This window comes from Nematolebias whitei, chromosome 11 (assembly GCF_014905685.2).
Source record: "Nematolebias whitei isolate Nwh7 chromosome 11, NemWhi1, whole genome shotgun sequence".
Classification (NCBI taxonomy): Eukaryota; Metazoa; Chordata; class Actinopteri; order Cyprinodontiformes; family Rivulidae; genus Nematolebias; species Nematolebias whitei.
This window is the reverse complement of record NC_056508.1, coordinates 44,673,203-44,680,782: the sequence shown is the minus strand read 5'-3', so window position 1 is coordinate 44,680,782 and position 7,580 is coordinate 44,673,203. Positions and strand designations below refer to the sequence as shown.

Below are 7,580 nucleotides of genomic sequence, written 5' to 3'. Positions count from 1 at the left end.
ATTCCATGCTGATCGTGCGGCTCATCCATCAATCAGCCAGTTGTATGTCAAGATCAATATAAATATAGAAAAATATATATATATATATATATATACATAAACACAAACACAAGGTGTTTAAAACCCTTCCCACACTTTTGCAATATTCTAATATTCTAAGCAATGTTTCTAAACGCTCTAAACGAACACAAAATGTCATGATTTCAGCTCTCTGCCTCCGCAGCGGCTTCGGACGTTATCAGTCTGAACGCTATATATGGGGATGATAACAACTGATAATAGGCCATTTGATGGCTGATAACATTCGAAGCGGGTGACCTCTGCTGCTCTCAGTCACCTGCAGGCGTTCTTGGCCACGCCCACTTCTCCACTCTGCACCGAGAACAACTGATCAGCTGCAGGAGGAAGCTTCTCCTTCATTGTGGGCTGCACAGAGGTGCTGCAGGTGCTAAATAATTTAAAATTTATTTTTAATAAAAATTCCATGCTGATCGTGCGGCTCATCCATCAATCAGCCAGTTGTGTGTCATGTCCAATGTTATTTTGGAAAAACTGCGATAGAGCGAGTCCGCGATAAACGAACTGCGAAGTAGCGAGGGACTAAAGTATTTTCTTTCTTACTTTGTGAAATTTTGGTTGAGGATCTCATGATTTTAGTTTCTTTGTGATTTGAAGACTAACACACTAAAATCATGTAAAACTCTGATTAGGTGCAAATATTTTCCGTCTTTTATTCAGGGTGTGTGGTTTCCTGTGCACGTTGGAGTTTGTGGCCCCATGGCTGGGCAGGTTATTTGACTTGTGAATGAACCTGTTGTGTAAAGTAATATCTTTAAAGTGAGGTCAGGTGGTGGCACCAGCCAGTCCATATAAATGTTGGGCTCGTTTCAAAAGAACCGATGAACCGCTGGTGGATGTTTCTAACTTCAACACAACCGTAAAGCATTTCAGCCTTTTCTGTCACACTAAAATGACCTTTTTATTCTTTTGCATCTGCATTTCCTGGTTCAGTTTCATTGCGGCACCTCCTTCTATTTGACCAAGGTGTGTTTGATCTCTATCTCCAATCCACAGGTTTGTCATTTGTGCAACTTTGCCCTCATTTCACTGCTAGCCTTTGTCACATTTCCATCTGAAGCGGTCTGCAACGTTTATGTTTACAAGGACAATCCCTCCTACAAAATAAAAATTTTAAAGATCACAAAATATATTTGACTCTTAAAATTAAGTGGGGTCCACCCTCTCCCCCGTCAACTCGTCTGAGGCAGCCCCAGAAACCTTCTTATCACCAGCAAACTGGTTGGTCCACTATGTGGGTTTGCTGCTTGTGGGACTCGGTTTGTTGTGGCTCCTCAGACTGATGAAGTCCTTTGGATGAAGGACGAAATGTCTAACAAAACAAAAAAAAAGAAACCATCCAGATGAAGTGACTGAACTTTGCTGGATAATCTACCTGGATTATTGAGCATGAACTTTGAAGACAACACAGTTTGTATAAAAATACACTAGTTTATGATACTTTGTGGCTTTTAGAAAGTCCTATTTTTCAAGTGTTGGGCAGAAAAGAGAACATACTATATAATTTAGATCTGTATAAGAAAATTACACAGAACAAAATATAATAATAATAATAATGCATTCAATCTCAATTCCAACTTATTTTAGTTAAATTTGAACCAAATTACTTATTTTACTCTTCTGTGGAAAATGGCTGATGCCTAATAAGCGTTATGTTGTTTCAAAAACGTTAAAAAAATAAAAAAATAAAATGAATTGACTAGACCAGCCTATGTGAATTATCATAGGCTTACAGGTAATTTCGTTCATAACGTGCAGAAACCAGTGAGAGAACAAGTACTTGTTGTCTGTGTAGATGTGCGCACATGATTGTCACTGGTTGAAGTTACAAGGAGCCACTTGAGATGAGCTGAAGGGCCCCATGTGGCTCCAGAGCTGCAGGTTGACTGTAGCAGAGTTACTCTGCAGCCAGATCTTGTGGAATGTACCGTATTTCCTGACAGGTGTATTTGAAATGTGAGCCGTGCCAGCCAGCCAGGCGCTGCTAATGTTTCACAGGAATCCAGAAAATCCTCCTTTGTTAAACCTTGCAATTGACCAAAGTCCAAGACGTTACCTTTGGTGTGCGAGCACGTGTTTTTGTGTCCTGAATGAATGGAAGAAAGGCAGGCGAAGGTTTTCAGAGCACAGTAATCATATGTCAGCATGACGTGACAACGTTCTTCATGTCAGTTTTAGCTAAGGCGCTCTTTAAATATAGTGTTGTTGTTGTGAAATGAGACGGGCAGTGTTCTCTGGTCTCTGCTAGTCTTCAGGTGAAGTCTGCTTTGAGGTGTGTATGCCCTCGTGCCTCAACAGTCTTCGAGTTTCTTTGTTTTAAGGAAAATTGTGTCCCAGAGCTATTTTTATTTTATAATAAGCATTCACACTATTGTGATCCTGTTAATATTTATTATTCCATATTCCTGGCGTTACTTTTCTGTACGTTTTTCGGCACGATTCTCCTCCCGCAGTTTTCCGAGCTACTTTAACAAAAGTTCAGCTCTTTCAGGACAATCCTGCTGTGACTTTTGGTATTGGTGCAACTTTAGCTTTTTGAAATATTTAGCCTTTTCTCCACTTTTTCTCATCTAAAATAAATTGAGCTCATTTTACATCCTTCAAATCTTTAGATCTGTTCACAACCTTTTACTGCTCCTTTCACGTTTTGTTCTGCTTCAGCTTCTTTCAGCTTCCTTGTGCAAATTTAAACTTTTTTTCAGTTACTTTCATCTAATTTCAGCTGTGTTCTGCTGTTTTGTGCTCCTTTCACATTATTTCTGCTAACTACAAAGTTTTTTGTGCATATTTAATGTCTTTCTGCTAATTTCAGCTTGTTATGCTTCTTTCAGCTAATTTCAGAAAGCTTCTGTTTTTCTACTATTTCAGCGACTATTTAGCTGTTTTTAAGCTAATTTAATTTTTCAACTAATTCCACATTTTTTGCACTCATTTCAACTTTTTTCTGACCAATTCAGCAAAAATGTGCTCTCTCCACTTCCTTCTTGTAATTTCAGCTTCTTTCTGCCTTTTTATCTACTTTTCAGCAGTTTTTTTTTTTTGCTAATTTCTGCTTTTTTCAGATAATTTCCATTTTTCGTGCTCATTTCTGCTTCTTTCAGCCTAAACTGGGCAAATGTGTTCTTCCTGCTTTCTTATGCTTATTTAAGCGTGTTCAACCTTTTCAGCTACTTTTTTTAGCTGTTTTCAGACAAATTCAAGTTTTTCGTGGTAATTTTTGGTACTTTCTGCCTAATTAACTTCTTCATGCTAATTTCAGCTTGTTATGCTCCTTTCAGCTTTTTTCTGCTAGTTTCAGCATTTTCAGCTCTTTCAGCCACTATTTATCTGTTTTTATGCTAATTTTAGCTTTTTCAGTCAATTTCAATTTTTTTTAGCTCATTTCAGCTCTTTCCACTTCCTTGTGCCAGTTTAAGCTTCTTTATGCATTTTCAGCTACTATTCAGCTATTTTTTGGTGAATGTCAGCTTTTTTTTTCTTTTCTAATTTCCTAAATTTGTGCTAATCTCTGCTTATTTAAACCTAATTCAGCAAATATGTGTTCTGTTTTCTTCTGCTAATTTAGGCTTGTTTTTCTATTTCAGATACATTTCAGAATGTATTTTGAGCTAATTTCATGTTTTTAAGCAAGTTCTTCTACATTAAGCATTCACACTGTATTTTCACAGGATATGCAGTTGCTCTAGTTTTTATTTACATTTTATTTTTATACAAAACAACTGGCCCAGACAACATCCCCGGAAATGGTTGAAGGAATGTGCTGATCAGCTCTATGAGGTGCTGGCAGACATCTTTAACACCTCACTTACCCTGGAGACAGTTCCCACCTGCCTGAAGACTGCCACCATCATCCCAGTCCCAAAAAGCTCTACAGTGACTGGTCTGAATGACTATCGGCCAGTGGCCCTCACCCCAATAGTCGCTAAATGCTTCGAAAAACTGGTCATGACTCACATCAAAACAACCATCAACATCAACGAGGACCCTCATCAGTATGCATACCGTGAGAACCGATCAACAGAGGATACCATCTCCTCTGTGGTCCACACTGCGCTCAACCACCTGGAGCAGAAAAACTCTTACGTCCGTATGCTCTTTGTGGACTTCACATCTGCCTTCAACACCATGATCCCCCAAACCCTGATTGACAAACTATCCACACTAGGACTAAGCCCTTCCATTTGCAACTGGGTACTAGACTTTTTAACAAACAGACCACAGTTAGTGAGGATCCACAACTTCTCCTTTTCCACCATAACCATCAGCACTGGCTCTCCACAGGGATGTGTGTTGAGCCCCCTCCTGTTTACTCTGCTCACATATGATTGTGCAGCTACCCATCCAGGCTGTCACATTGTAAAGTTTGCAGATGATACAGCGGTGGTGGGATGCATCACAAACAATGATGAGTCCAGCTACAGGCAAGAGGTGGAACACCTGGAGAGCTGGTGCAAAGAGAATAACCTTCACATCAATGTGAAGAAGACAAAGGAGATGATTGTGAACTTCAGAAGGAACAAAAACACCTACACCCCCCTGAACATAAGAGGATCTGCAGTGGAAGTGGTCTCCAGCTACAAGTACTTGGGTGTACACATGAATGACAACCTCAGCTGGAGCAACAACACCACCAGCCTGATGAAGAAAGCTCATCAGAGACTCTACTTCCTCAGACGGCTGAGGCGAGCTGGTCTGGGAAGCTCAGTCCTCACCTCCTTCTACAGGTGTGCAGTGGAGAGCATCCTGTGCTCGAGCATCAATGTGTGGCATGGAGGCTGCACAGCTGCAGAAAGAAAAGCTTTGCAGAGAGTGGTGAAGGCTGCACAGAAATCTGTCGGAATCAGCCTCCCCACCATCACAGACATCTACACCTCTAGATGCAGGAAGAGAGCCACCTGCATCATGAAGGACCCCACCCACCCAGCACACACTTTTTGCCCCACTCCCCTCAGGAAGGAGGTTGAGGAGCATTAAGTGTAGAACCACTAGACTGAGGAACAGCTTCTACCCTGAGGCTGTTAGACTCATGAATCTCTAACTAGAATAATCACTGTGTAAAACCACATCATGTTGCTGCTGATCTGTTTCATGTTGCTGCTGATCTGTTTCATGTTGCTGCTCCGCTCACACAGACTCATGTTCATGTTTGTGCTGATGTTCAATGTTTTATGTTATGAGTGCTTAGTGTATATTTAGTTGATGTTTTTCTTAGTTCATATCTTAGATGTTATTACTGTTTTTCTTATACATTTTATTGTTGGATGTAACTGGGACCCTGTGTACATAATTTTCTCCACCACATGTACCACATGAGGTGCGAATGACAATAAAGAATCTCTGACTCTGATTTACTTTTTTCAGTTCTTTTCTTCTTGGAGGGCTTGCACACAGTGCTGCTGATTTACTGACATTTGTTTTTGTCTGAATCCCACAGAATAAATTTATTTTGCGTCATATTTAAATCTGGCGGAATTGTTGCAAATAATTGTGACTGAGATTCAACATGCATACGCCTAATGCTCTTAGGGACACTTTGGGATGCAAAAAGGGGAAAAATAGCACTCCTCAACAGGAAATTACAATAAAAATTGTTTGTTTCAAAATCATTGTTACAGCTCTGCTGATTAGGACTCATGCTGATTGCACTGATATAGTCACAGTTTAATTAACCGTTTTTATTTTATTATTGCTAAGCGATCAAGAGACGCAGCAAAGAGAAGTAATTAAAGCATCTTCTTAGGAGATCTCAGACCATTTTTCCTTCCAGTCACCACGATTTTATCACGTTGTGGAAATTATAACCCAAGGTGCAGACAAAAACTCAAAAAATGCTCTTAAAGTTCAGTTATTTAATGACAGAGCTCACCATGCTGACGTGGCAGCTGAAGTACTTCCAAACAGAGACGCTCAGGGACCATGACATAATGCACAGATGAAGAACTAAAGACACAAAATATAAAGAAACGCTGATGTGACAAACGAGGATCGGGTGAGAGTGGATGGGGAAACTGAACTCAGTCACAAAGATCCACAACACATAGAAATGAAGCATAAACCACGAAGAGAATAAAAATAAACGACTATAAAAGCGCAGATCCTGACAGAGCTCCACGTCTGATCTGAGCTCATCTGATCATCACAGACGTCTCAGATTTTATTAATGCCGTGATGCAAGTTTTCAAAGGATGTGAGCCAGAGGGTCCAACTCTGTGGAAGGTAAAAGTGGGCAGAGCATACAATTAATACACCGATGACAGATCGGGGAGGATCCTGAAACAAACGATAAAATTAAACTAGGAAGCAGACAAGGGCGTCTGTCTGTGTCTGTTTGAACAAGTCTGAGAGGTCTCCAGCATTTTACTCCACACCTCAGCAGAGAAAATACAACTTACAGTTTTGCAAATCGTTCAAAACACAAGCAGCAGCATCTTGAAAACTGTTTCCAGCGTCACAGCAGGTCTAATTTGATCATTTCATTAATGAGCAAGCGGAGACGAACTTCTGCTGCAGTCCACAGAGAGCACACAGCTGCAATTATGTTTTCCACAGAGGATGCTTTTGATTCCATGTCAGCCCATCCATGTTGCCCCCGTCATGCTGCAGCATGTTCGCTCCTCTTTTGTCTTCAGCAGATCAGCAGGATGAAGCTCTTCAACGTATCTCGTCCTACATCTCCTCTTTGTAGTGGAGCCTCAGACTTTCCTTCAAGGCGTGCATCAATTCTGTGAGATTATGACGCTCAAAGACCTTGGGATGTGATTTTAGGTACTCGATGAAGAGATTTATAAAAACGATAAAACTAAAGAAAGCAGAGGTGCAGTTTTTTTTAATAGTGTGAATGTTTATGAAGCATTCACACTATTGTGAGCCTTTTTATTTTTCCGTATGTTTGTTGCATCTTTCTCGTTCCACAATTGTGTGTGCTATTTCAGTAAATCATCAAAACGTTCAGCTCTTTCAGGACAATCCTGCTATGACTTTTGGTATTGGTGCAGCTTTAGCTTTTTGGAATATTTAGCATTTTCTGCCACTTTTTTCTCGTAGAAAATTAATTTTACATTCTTCAAATCTTTAGATCTGTTTACAACCTTTTTTCACATTTTGTTCTGCTTCAACTTCTTTCAGCTTCCTTGTACAAATAAAAAAAATAAGCTCTTTTCAACCAATTTCAGCTGTTTCTTTTTCAGCTGTTTTGCGCTCCTTACAGATTGTTTCTGCTAACTATATTTTGTGCGTCTAACTTCTTTCTGCTAATTTCAGCTTATTCTCCTTTCAGCTTTATTCTGCGTTTTCTGCTATTTCAGCTACTATTTAGCCGTTTTATGTCAACGTTAGTCTTTTCAGCTAATTCCACTTTTATTGCACTTATTTCAACTTTTTTCTGCCTAATTCAGCAAAAAAAATGTGCTCTCTCCATTTCCTTCTGGAAATTTCAGCTTCTTTCTTCAATTTTTAGCTACTTTTCAGCTGGTTTTATGCTAATTTAAGCTTTTTTTCATGCA

At 39.7% G+C, this 7,580-nt stretch overlaps 1 protein-coding gene across 1 annotated transcript in view; it reads left to right on the top strand.

Moving 5' to 3' along the window:
- Positions 1-7,580, top strand: part of lamb2l (laminin, beta 2-like) — a 70,243-nt gene that overhangs the window by 18,652 nt on the left and 44,011 nt on the right. The gene's annotated exons all lie outside the window — the stretch shown is intronic.